This window comes from Petaurus breviceps, unplaced genomic scaffold, assembly GCF_028583685.1.
Source record: "Petaurus breviceps papuanus isolate PSGF00001 unplaced genomic scaffold, PetGlider_PUasm1.0 214, whole genome shotgun sequence".
NCBI classification, from domain to species: domain Eukaryota; kingdom Metazoa; phylum Chordata; class Mammalia; order Diprotodontia; family Petauridae; genus Petaurus; species Petaurus breviceps.
Genome location: NW_027185863.1, coordinates 18,421,985 through 18,434,718, shown reverse-complemented (window position 1 = coordinate 18,434,718; position 12,734 = coordinate 18,421,985).

The following is a 12,734-nucleotide window of genomic DNA, read 5'->3' as shown; positions in this document are numbered from 1 at the left end:
TATATATATATATATATATATATATATATATATATATATATATATACTATTATTAATACTATTTTACACGTAATTGGGAAATAAGATATACAGGCACTTGGGCATAGAGATCCACTGGAAAAGTTGAAAGGAGTATGGGAGAAAATGTGGGAGAGAGCAGATTGGAGGAGGGGATATCATGTGGGACTGCTATTTTAGGGCGATGGGTAGGGGAAAATCAGAGAGAATATTTGTAACTCAGAATCTGGCAGAAATTAATGATGTAAATCAGAAGTTAATAAGGCATTTGAAAAAAATAGAAAATTGTGCTGGATATTTTTTAAGTAAATAGCTCAACATTATGCCTTAAGAGATTTATGGAAAATACTTAAAAAATTAACTATAATAGCCATTATATTTTGGCCTCTGAAATGTATAGAAATGGATATATTATAGATATAAGAGCCTCCAGAGTCTGAGGAATGAAATATAGACACCTCAAGTCCAAAAGTATTGATTCAACAAACAGGCCCTGGGGAAGCTCTATCGGAAGGCAGACTAGGCCTCAGGAACTTTCATCTCACAATCTTTTATCTCACAAACTTTCATTCAAGCAACAGCAGACCATCAAATGGGGGAAGATTGAGGTGCCTCCTCGTTGTTTTCTGGAAGCCAGATCTAGCAGTGTTGAACAGAAGTAATCCCAGGCAAGGAGGACTGAGCACATGCCCAGTGAGTTCAGCGAGTACAGGTACAACAGGGAGAATGAATATTTTGGGGACAGTGTGGCTGGGGTACGTAAATGCCAGTTCAGGGAGGAGAGGAGTCCCTGAGATCGAGACCCTGCCAGAATTCAGAAAACAACAGTAAGGAGCACCTGAGCCTAGAACAACATTACACACAACTTGGGATTGAAATTTTATTATAATAATGAGTTCTTAAAAAAAAAATAAAACAAATTAAAATATAAAAATGAGTAAGTAAAGGAAAAAGAAGACAAACATATTGAAAATATGGATTCATATTCAGAGGAAGTTAGTGAAGAAAAAAAAGCCACTTCTACTCTAAAGAGTAACGTCAAATGGTCACAAGGCCCAAAAGAACTCTTGGAAGAACTTAAAAAGGAACTCAAAAATCAAATAAGAGACATAGAGGAAAAATTAGGGGAAAAAACAAAAGCTATCCAAGGAAATTATGAAAAGAAAGTTAACCAACTGGAAAAGGAAATACCAAATCTTAAGGAAGAAAACAACTCCTTGAAAACTACAATGGAAAAGCAGAATCTAACGATTTTAAAAGATACCATGAAATAATAAAATCAGAAAAAATATGCAAATTTGGAACATTGCATTAGAAAAACAACTAATCTGGAGAATAAATCAAGGAATGACAACCTGAGAATTTCAGACTAACTGAAAGTTATGATTAAAAAGAGAATCTGGATATAATATTATAAGAAATTAATAAGAAAAATTTCCCTGAAGTTCTAGATCAAGAGGGTAAAGTAGAATAGGGAAAAACAACTACCATTCATCACCTGAAAGATATCCAAGAAAGAAAACATACAGTAATATGAAAGTCAAGTTTCAAAACTCCTGGGTTAAGGAGAAAATACTGTAAGCAATGACCAAAAAAAAAAAAAATAACAGAAATATGGTCAGGATTTCACAAGACCTAGCAGCTTCTATACTAAAAGATCATAGGTCTTGGAATACTACATTTTGAAGACTAAAAGGAGCTGGGATTACATTAAAGAATAACTTACTCAGAAAAGTTGAGTATTCTCTAGAATGAAAAAGTGGACATTTGAGAAACTGAAATGTGTTCAGGTATTTGTAACAAAAAGATGACAGTTGAATGGAAAATTAGATATAAAAGATCCAGAATAGGTAAGGAAAACATTAAACACTAGTTTTAAGGCACTCATTAAGGTTAAACTGTTTACTTACTATATATGAAAATGTTATCAGTACTCTTAAAACTGTCATCATTCCTAAGGTAGTTTGAAAGAAAAGTTGGGACTGAGTGTGAATGATGGGGTGATTCTGAAAAAACAAAATTGGATTTAAAAAAGGTAAAAAAGAGCAATTATCTCATAAAATGGAATGTGAAAGGAAGAACTAATACAGAGGAAGAAGGTAGAGGTGGAGGGCTGGTAATGCTGGAAACATTCTCATCTGGGTTGAAGAGGAACCAATATGTACATCTGGAGAGGTATACGAGTTGAACTTGAATAGAAGGGAGAAAACTGGGGGAAAGGGTCAGGGACTTTTAGAAGGGCACATAGATTAAGCCTAGGAGATTGCAGAGGGGGAACAGATAATGGAAAGACTTTTAGAATGGTGGGTAAAATAAGAAATAGGTGACTAAGGTGAGAAGGTAATGGTTAGGGTAAAAAGAGAGGCTGAGAAAGAAAATAGTGAGTAAAAATAAGATGGACTGAAATTCACAAATAGTAATTATAACTTTGAATATGAACAGGATGAATTCACCCATAAAATGGAAATATATAGCAGACTGACTTAAAAATGAGAAACCAACAATATACTGTTTACAAGAAACACATTTAAGAATGAGAACAACACAAAGATTTACAATGGAGTGTTGGAGCAGAATTGATTGTGTTTTAGCTGATACAAAAAGGTAGAGGTAGCAATTATAATTTCAAACAAAGTTATGGCTAAAATAGATTTAATTAAAAGAGATAAGCTGGGTGACAGAAATTTGAAGAAGGTACCATAGACAATGAAGCAATACCAATATTATATACATATATATATAGATATATGCACCAAATATTATAGCATCTAAATTTCTAAAAGTTACATAGATTACAGGTAGAAATAGATAGCAGTGCTATAATAGTAGGGGACTATAGTCTTTCCCTCTCATAACTAGATAAATCTAACTAAAAAAAAAACAAGAAAGAAGTTAGGGAAGTGAATAGAATTTTAGGCATAATAGATATCTGGAGAGAATTGGATGGAAATAAAAAGGAATATATATTTTTCCTCAACAGGTTATGGTACCTTTACAAAGATTAACCATTTATTAGTAAATAAAAAAAATTATACTTAAGGCAGAAAATCAGAAATATTAAAAGTATCCTTTTCGTATCACAATTCAATAAAAATGATATTTAAAAAGGGACCATGGAAACATAAATTAAAAACTAATTGGAGATTAAACATCCAAATCTTAAAGAATGAGTATAAACCATAGAAATAATAATTTTCAGTAAGGAGAATGACAACAAAGAGATAGCAAAAGTAGTGATCAGAGAAATATTTATATCTCTGAATGCTTACATCAATAAAATAGAGAAAAAGCAGGCTAATGAATTGGGTATGCAATTAAAACAAAGTAGAAAAAGAACAAGCTAAAAACCTCCAATTAAACATTAAACTGAAAATCCTAAAATTTAAAGTGGAAAAAAATGAGTTAATAAAAAACTAAGAGTTAATTATGTGAGGAAAGAGAACAAAATAAACAATTGGTTAATTTGATTTTAAAGAGAAAAAATCAAATCACTAGTATCAAAAATGAAAGATCAAAACGTGCAGCCAGAAGACAACAAAGTCAAAGCTTCTACACCTAAAGCCTCCAAGAAAAATATGAAATGGTCTCAGGTTATGGAAAAACTCAAAAAGGATTTTGAAAATCAATTAAGAGAAGTAGAGGAAAAATTGGGAAGAGAAATGAGAGTGATGCAAGAAAATCATGAAAAATGAGTCAACAGCTTGATAAAGGAGATTCCCCATCCCCAAAAAATATTGAAGAAAATATCACCTTAAAAAATAGGCTAACTCAAATGACAAAAGAGGCCCAAAAACCCAATGAGGAGAAGAATGCCTTAAAAAGTATAATTGGACAAATGGAAAAGGAGATCCAAAAGCTCACTAAAGAAAATAATTCCTTAAAAATTTGAGTGAAGGGGTGGCCAGGTAGCGAGTAAGAGCACCGGCTCCAGTGTCAGGATGACCTGGGGATCAAATCTGGGCTCGGATACTCAGCACCACACCCAGAAATAACTGGTGTGTAACCTTGAGCAAGTTAATTAACACTGATTGCTTTAAAAAAAAATTTGTATGAAGCAAATGGAAGCTAGTGACTCTATGAGAAATCAAGTAATTATAAAACAAAACCAAAAGAATGAAAAAAAAATGATGTCAATATGAAATATTTCATTAGAAAAACAACTGACCTGAAAAATAGATCCAGGATAGATAATTTAAGAATTATTGTACTATCTGAAAGCCATAACTGAAAAAAAAGAACCTAGACATCTTCTTTCAAGGAAAACTGCCTTGATTTTCTAGAATTCCGGGGGGGCGGGGAGGGGGATAAACTAAAAGAATTCACCAATCACCTCCTAAAAGAGATTCCAAAAGGAAAATTTCTAGGAATATTGTAGCCAAATTTCAGAACTCCCAAGTCAAGGAGAAAATATTTCAAGTGGCCAGAAAGAAACAATTTGAGTATTTTGGAAATACAATCAGGATAACACAAGATTTAGCAGCTTCTGCCTTAAGGGACCAGAGGGCTAGGATTTTGGTATTTCAGAGGTCAAAGCAGCTAGGATTAAAACCAAGAATCACCAGCCCAGCAAAACTAAGTATAATCCTTTGTGGTGGGGGAATGGAAATTTAATGAAATAGAAGACTTTCAAGCATGCTTGATATGCTTGATTCAACTAGAGTTGAATAGAAAACTTGACTTTCAAATACAAGAATCCACAGCAGCATGTAAAGGTCAACAGGAAAGCAAAATCATAAGGAACTTATTAAAGTTGAACTGTTTACATTCCAAGATACATATATACACATTTATGTGTGTGTGTGTGTGTGTGTGTGTGTGTACTCACACATACACACATAGAGAGGGGGCACAGGGTGAGTTGAATATGAAAGCATGATATCTAAAGAAGCAAAAGTAAGAGGTGAGAGTGGAATGTACTGGGAGAAGGAGAAAGGGACAGGTAGAATGGGGTAAATTATCTCACATAAAAGAGGCAAGATAAAGCTTTTACAGTGGAGGGGAAGAGGGGGCAGATGAGATGGAATAAGTGAACCTTAATGATTAGATTTGGCTGAAGGAGGGAATAACATACACACTCAACTGGGTATGGAAATCCATCTTACCCTACAGGAAAACAGGGGAAAAGGAGATCAGGGGGTGGGGGGTGGATGATAGAAAGGGGGGCAAATGGGAAGAAGGGATAATCAGAAGCAAACACTTTTGAGGAACGACAGTGTCAAAGGAGAGAATAAAATAAATGGGGGGGTGCAGAAAAGGATGTAGGGAAATATAATTAGTTTTCCTAACATGACTGTTTCAGAAGTGTTTTGCATGATTACATGTGTATAACTTATATTGAATTGCTTGCCTTCTCAATGAGGGTGGGTAGGGTGGGAGGAAGGGAGAGAATGTGGAACTCAAAAGTTTTAAAAATGAATATTAAAAATTGTTTTTACATGCAACTGAGAAAGAAGATACACAGGCAATGGAGTATAGAAATCTATCTTGCTCTGTAGGAAAATAGGGAAGGGGATAAGTGAATGGGGTGGTGATAGAAGGGAGGGCAGATTGGGGGAAAGGATAATCAGAATGCATGCTGTCTTGGGATAGGAGAAGGGTAGAGATGGGGAAAAATCTGGAATTCAAAATCTTATGGAAGTGTATGTTGAAAACCAAAATAATAATAATAATAATAAAATCAAAGCCCAAATAATTTTTTAAAATGATATCTAGATACCCCTATGTTTGGGCAGTTAGGTGGCTCAATAGATACAATGCAAGGCCTAGAGTCTGGAAGATACATCTTCCTGAGTTCAAAGCTAACTTCAGACACTTAACTGTGTGACCCTGGGCAAGTCACTTAACTCTGCTTGTCTCAATTTCCTCATTTGTGAAATGAGCTGGAAAGGAAATGACAAACTATGGCAGTATCTTTGCCAAAAAAGTCACAAATGGGATCACAAAGATTCACACTAAACAACAATCTCTATGTTTTGCTTGGATGATAATATAATGCTTTGCCTGCCCCTTCACTAGGCTGAGTTACTTTTGACTTGAAGTAACACCAATTTGTTTTATAATGTACATCTTATGATGAGAAGGGAATAGAATGTCACAGGAGCATTCTTGACATTAGTGACTCCATCCTGAATGTATAATGGACATCAGTACTCCAAGCACTTAAGTATGTAAACAATTGATTATGTAGGTCTGATGACTGGAAACTTAGGAGGTACATATCTGGTTATACTCAATAAATGTTATTTGTACTGTTCAGGATAGCTATATCTATTTTATCATGAGTTATTTATTAAACATTTGATAGTAAATGAATGATTGCTATTTATTTATATTAGAGGAATGGTTTTTGGGGCGGTTAGGTGGCATGGTGAATGGAGCACCGGCCCTCGAGTCAGGAGGACAAGAGTTCAAATCCAGCCTCAGACACTTAACACAAGAACTAGCCATGTGACCTGGGGCAAGTCACTTAACCCTAACTGCCCTCCAAAAAGCAAAATAATAATAACAGAGGAATAGTGTTATGAATTGGAGATAGACCAAGCCTGTGATTTCACTGGGACAGGAAAATTTGATGAGGAAATCCTTTCTTTTATAGAAGTTTAATACCTGTTCTTCAAATGGGTGGTAACAAAGTTGTTGTAGGGGGAAAAAAAGACAGTTCCTGATTTCAACTAGGTGAGATTCTACCTGATATTCAAAAAGAGATACCCTATAAATAGTGGGAAGTGTGGAAAAAGAGTATGAGTGAGTGGTCAGGGAAAGAAATGGAGACTTGGTAATTAGCTGTATCAATCCTAAAAATAGATAAATCTTTTGGCTTTACAACAAGAAATGACCATGTCCCGGGGAATATAGTAATGCTTGGGCAACCAAGAGCAAGACAGCAATGCTCTAACTTTCTCTGCTCTGTCTCCTCTATCTAATCATTATTCATCCTGGTTCTCCAGAGCATTTCTCCCCCTCAAACTACTCTTTCATCGCACTTACATCCAAGATACTTTTTAAAAGAAATAGGAAAAAATTATTCTTCTCAGGGAATTGAGAGAGGAGAAAGATACTTTTCTTATTTTAGTGTACTTTCATTTATTTATTTAAACATTCTTTTTTTGAGGTAGGAAAGTGAGGCAATTGGGCTTAAGTGATTTGAGGTGGAATTTGAACTCAGGTTCTCCTGACTCCAGGGCCAGTGTTATATTCACTGTGTCACCTCGCTTCGCCCAGTGGTTTTACTTTTTAAATTCATATCATACTCAGGTTTACCCCAATCTTTCTTAGGAATTATTCAATTATTAATAAGAAGTTTAGACATACATTTTACATACATGAAAAGCAAAATCTGTCTTCATAAATCCCTTATAATCACTCTTTGATACATGCCTCATATTTCTCTTGGTTCTTGCATGTCAAATCTTCTATTAAGTTCAAGATTGTTTTTACTTTAATATCTCTGTTAGTAAGTCATGTGTAATTCTAATTGTAGCATCATCATATTTAAATTGTTTTAATTTTTATGTTTTTATTAGTTTATCCTTTAGCTGAGAGTTGCAGAATTTGACTATGGTATTCCTTTGAGTTTTCCTCATAGAATCCCTTTTAAGTTGTGATTGATGATTTTTTTTCTATTTCTACTCCTTTGCTCCCTTGTTCTAATACTTCAGGACAATTTTTTAAAATTATTTCTTGTATTATAGTATCAAGATTCTTTTTTTTATCATAACATTCAGTTAATCTAATTATTTTTATATTTTCTCTTCTTGATCTATTGTCCAAATCTGTTGTTTTTCTTGTAAGATGTTTCACTTTCTCTTATATTTTTCATTATTCATATTTTGTCTAATTATTTCTTGATATCTTATAATTTCACTGAATTCACTTTGCCCAATTCTAATTTTCAAAGTATCATTTTCTTCCTCAAGATTCTGGATCTCTTTTTCTAACTGGTTGACTTTCCTTTCATACCCTTCTTGTTTTTCTTGGATTATTACCTTTTCTTTTTTCTTTTTTTTTTTTTAGTTTTTCCTTCATCTCTGTCGTTTGTTTTTTAAAGTCTTTTTTAAGATCTTCTATGAATTCTTTTGGGGGCAGTTATCCATTTGGCATTACTCTTTGGGCTTTTTTTCTTCAATATCCTCTCTAAAAATGAACCCTGGCCATCTCTATTCCCATAATAAATTTCTATGGTTGTATTCTTTTTCCTTTGCCTGTGCATTTTTTCTGGTAATTACTTAATTTTTGTAATCACCTCTAGCCCCGGAGTATGGGAAATGGATGCCTCTTGCCCCTAATCTTCAGTCCTCCCCTCTAGCCTGGAACCAAAGCCAAACCTTCAATCTTCTATAAGTGCCCACAGCCAGGGGCTTTCTGCCCCACTGCTTCTGCACTCACCAGGCATGTGCTGGTGCCTCCACCACTTTTCACAACACAGTTGGGTCTGACATTCCTGGTCAGCAGAGGTTCCCTCTCTCTTCCCCAGCTCAAACATCCAGCTCCCCTCACTATCCCAAGGTAAAAGTTCCTGTGGCTGGGGCCAAGGCAGCCTCTCAAACCAACTAACTCCAGGGCTTGCTGCTTGTTGTTTAAGCGACTTGCTGCTGGTTGTTAAAATGAAACATAGCCAGGAAGTGTTTACCTTTCACAGGGACCAAAGCTCTTCCTGGGTTCCAATCTTCTCATATTATCCCAGGAAGACCCAGGTTGTTCCCCATTCTTATTTATCTGCACTTACACTTTGTTTGCCCTAGGATGCTATTTTAATTCTTTTGTGACAGAAAATCATGAGAGTTTGGAATTTTCTAACCTATTCTGCCATCTTCCCACTTAACACTTAAAAAAAATGACTCCTCCCTCACCAATTGAGAAAGAAAGCAATATGATATCAATTATACATGTGAAATAATATAAAATATGTCCATATTAACCATGTTAAAAAAAACAATGAAAAGAAACATAAAGTGAAAAAAATGTAAGCTTCAATCTGCTGTCAGAGTTCATCAGTTCTCTCTAGAAATAGACGACATTTTTCATCATGGATATGTTGAAATTGTCTTGGATCACTATACTGAGCAGAATAGCTAAGTCTTTCAATTTTATCATCTTCACAATATTGTTGTTACTGTGTGCAATGCTATCTTCATTCTGCTCACTTCACTTTACATGAGTTCATGTAAGTCTTGCCAGATTTTTCTGAAATTATGCTGCTCATCACTTCTTAGAGCACAATAGTATTCCATTTCAATCATATAACATAATTTGTTCAGCCATTCCCTAATTGATGGGCATCCCTTCAATTTACAATTTTTCCCACCACAAAAAAGAGCTGCTATAAATGTTTTTGCATATGTAGGTCTTTTTTGCCTTTTCTTTGATCTCTTGGCATAAAGACCTAGCAGTGGTATTGTTGGGTCAAAGGGTATACATAACTTAATAGCTCTTTGGGTATAGTTCCAAATTGCTCTCCAGAGTGGTTGGACCATTTCCCCACTCTACCAACAGTGCATTAGTGTCCTTATCTCTCTATATCCCCTTCAGCATTTATATTTTCCTTTTCTGTCATCTTAGCCAATCTGATGGGTGTGAGAGAGTACCTCAGAGATCTTTTAATTTGTGTTTCTCTAATCAATAATGATTTAGAGCATTTTTATATGACTATTGATAGCTTTGATTTCTTCTTTTGAAAATTGTCTGTTGATATCATTTAATCATTTATCAGTTGAGGAATGTTTCTTATTTTTATAAATTGAAAGATACTTTTTAGAAAGAGAATTTCACATAAGAAGGTTCCCTAGTCAGCCTAGTCCTACAGTTCATTAGAAAAATGTAGATTTTAAATTAAGTAAATTCCCACTTAGATGTCCATTATAGTTTCTATAGGATCAATACTGATATAGCCACTGCCCCTGCATGGTTGTAGCATTAAGAAAAATAAGTCATAGACTATAATCTTTGTCCTGAAGAAAAATCAAATGGCACCCCAACATATGGAGCCCATATTCTGTGCCTACCTTTGCTTCTGAATCTAATTTCATCAGTATGGTCATTCTCTTTCCTGAATAAAGATTGTATCCCTTTCAAAGTTTTCTCAAATTTTGTGATTCTTAGCCAAGTCGTAGAGAACTTCCTTTCAAAGGCTTTAGCTTTTTAGCTATTCTATTTTTCTGAAGTTTTACCATGTTATTAGCTAGGTGGCAAAATGAATGGAGCTTTGGCCTTGGAGTTAGGAAGACTTGATTGTGAATCCTGCCTCAGACACCTACTAACTCTACACCCTGGTAAAGTCACTTAACCTTTCTTAGCCTCAGTTTAGTCCTCTATAAAATAGGGATAATAATAGCACCTACTTCACAGGGTTGTTGTAGGGATGGGACAATCATATATTTGCATACATTATCAAATAATGTATCCTATCAAATAGATTAATACATGTGAAAACTATAAACTTTAGTCAGCTATTTAAAAGCTAGCTATCATTATATACTATATATTTGACTTCTTAAGAAGTTGGTAGAGTAGGAGAATGAAAGAAATTCCTCAGGCAAATCTTGAAAACTGTGTTAAAATAGGCTAAAAATATGTGTACGTTTGGGGCACTGGGAGAGTGACTTTTATCTTGCATTTCTTTTCTAGAGGGAGCACTGAACATGAACTCCACTCTAATTAGAGGAAAGTCAGGTAAGTTTTAACTTACTTTTTCTAGGATTTCAAATAAATTAAATTAGTAAATATTTATTGAATGACTATTGTGTGTCAGATGCTATGTTGGTCAATGTGAAGAATAAAAAAGTGTGTGGCTCCTGTTCTGAAGAAATTTACAATCTAATAAAGCAGACTAGATCAACACATCAAAAGGTAAAGAATACTACAAGATAGCATGTAATGAAGAGTTAAATGGAGAAAAGTAAGATAATTTTGTAAAGAGAGTATTAGACTAGAAATTAGAAGACTGGATCCTAGTCTCCATTTTTCCCCTACACCATCTGTGTATGACCTTGTACAATTCACTTCTGGACTTCAGTTTTCACATCTGTAAAATAAAGGAATTGTTTTAGATGATTTTAAATATCTCTTCTAGATGTAATTCTAATCTGATGATCTAAGGACTTTTTCCAATTCTAAATCTCTATATATGATCAGAGATGTTAAGTGCTATATGAGTTCAGAGAACTATCACCTTGATATTTCTCCTTATCTTTCTCCCTGATTACTCCCATCTGAAGAGAAATAAATGAACAGGAAAAAGGAAAGAGGCCGGAGAAAGATATGGAGCTCTGAATGGAAAAAGGAGTCAAGGCATGGAGATGAAAGCAAAACAAGAGTAGAAAATAAAGCAGAAAAGGGATGGGGAGAGGCTACAATAAAGTTATAGGTTCATTACATTACTTACTTCTAGTGAATTATGATGATAACAATCATACCATGTATAAAGTACTTTCTTAAAACAGAAAATTGTTTTGAAACTAAAGCAAGGATTCAAGAAAAGACAAGGTCAAAAAAGAGAGGTAACGTGGAAAAAAATGTTCTCCAACAATTTCTTTTTGTCTAAATCTAAAGGAATCTTTCCTATAACTGCTTTAAATTCTGCTAACTTTCATTGTCCTAATTTCTTGGGATGTAAAGTATACGGGAATAATGCAAATCCAGTTTTCTAGGGGAAAGAAACTGGAGCAGTAAGTAGTCTACTTGTGTAGATAGGTGTAATAAGCCTATAGAAATGGAAGGAATAGACAATTTCCATATGCTTATTACACCTACTCATGGGATGTAGGGCATGTTTAGGGAAGACTAGTACCTCTGGTGGGAAGGCTGCTGAACCCTTTTCAGGGCTGCTCTTCATCTCTGGTGTCCACCTGTTCCATCTATCTCTTACCTGTGGCACCAAAAAGCTGTAGCATGCATATTGTCCACACCTCAGATGACTGTGTACTCAATGCAACCTCTGAAGCTGAGATGCAACAAAGTATAGATCAATTCTCTGCTGCTTGTGTGAATTTTGACCTAAAGAATAACACCAAGAAAATGCAGGTGCTCCGTCAGCCACCACCACACCATTCATTCATGGAACCATCAGTTACAGCCAATAGAGACATTTTGAATTGTATGGGTAAGTTCACTTACCCTGGTAGTGTACTTTTCAGGGATGTACACATTGACAATGAGGTTGACACATGTATTGCCAGAGCTAGCTCGGTGTTTGGGAGGCCCCAAAAGAAAATGTGACAGAGAAGAGGTATTAGACAGATTACCAAATTGAAAGTCTACAGAGCCCTTTGCTGACCTCATTGATGCATGCTTGAGAAACCTGGACAATCTGCCAGCGCCATGGCAGGAAATTGAATAGTTTCCATTTGAATTGTCATAGGAAGATGCTGAAGATCACCTGGCAGGATAAGAAACAGAACCAGACACTGAAATTCTTTCTTGAACTAAACTGCCAAGCATTCAAACTCTACTTCTGAGGGCACAACTCTGGTGGGCTAGGCACATTGTTTGAATGCAAAAAGACTTTTGTGAAGAATTCACATGGGGCAAGTGTTCACATGGTGGTAATAAAAAATGATACAAGGACACTGTCAAGGTCCTCTTGAGAAACTTTGAAATTGATGGTGTGACATGTGAGACACTGGCACAGGACCCCTCAGCATGGTGTGCCCACATCACAGAAGGTGCTGTGCTCTATGAGCAAAGTAGCATTGATAAAGCTCAAAAAAAAAAAAAAGAAA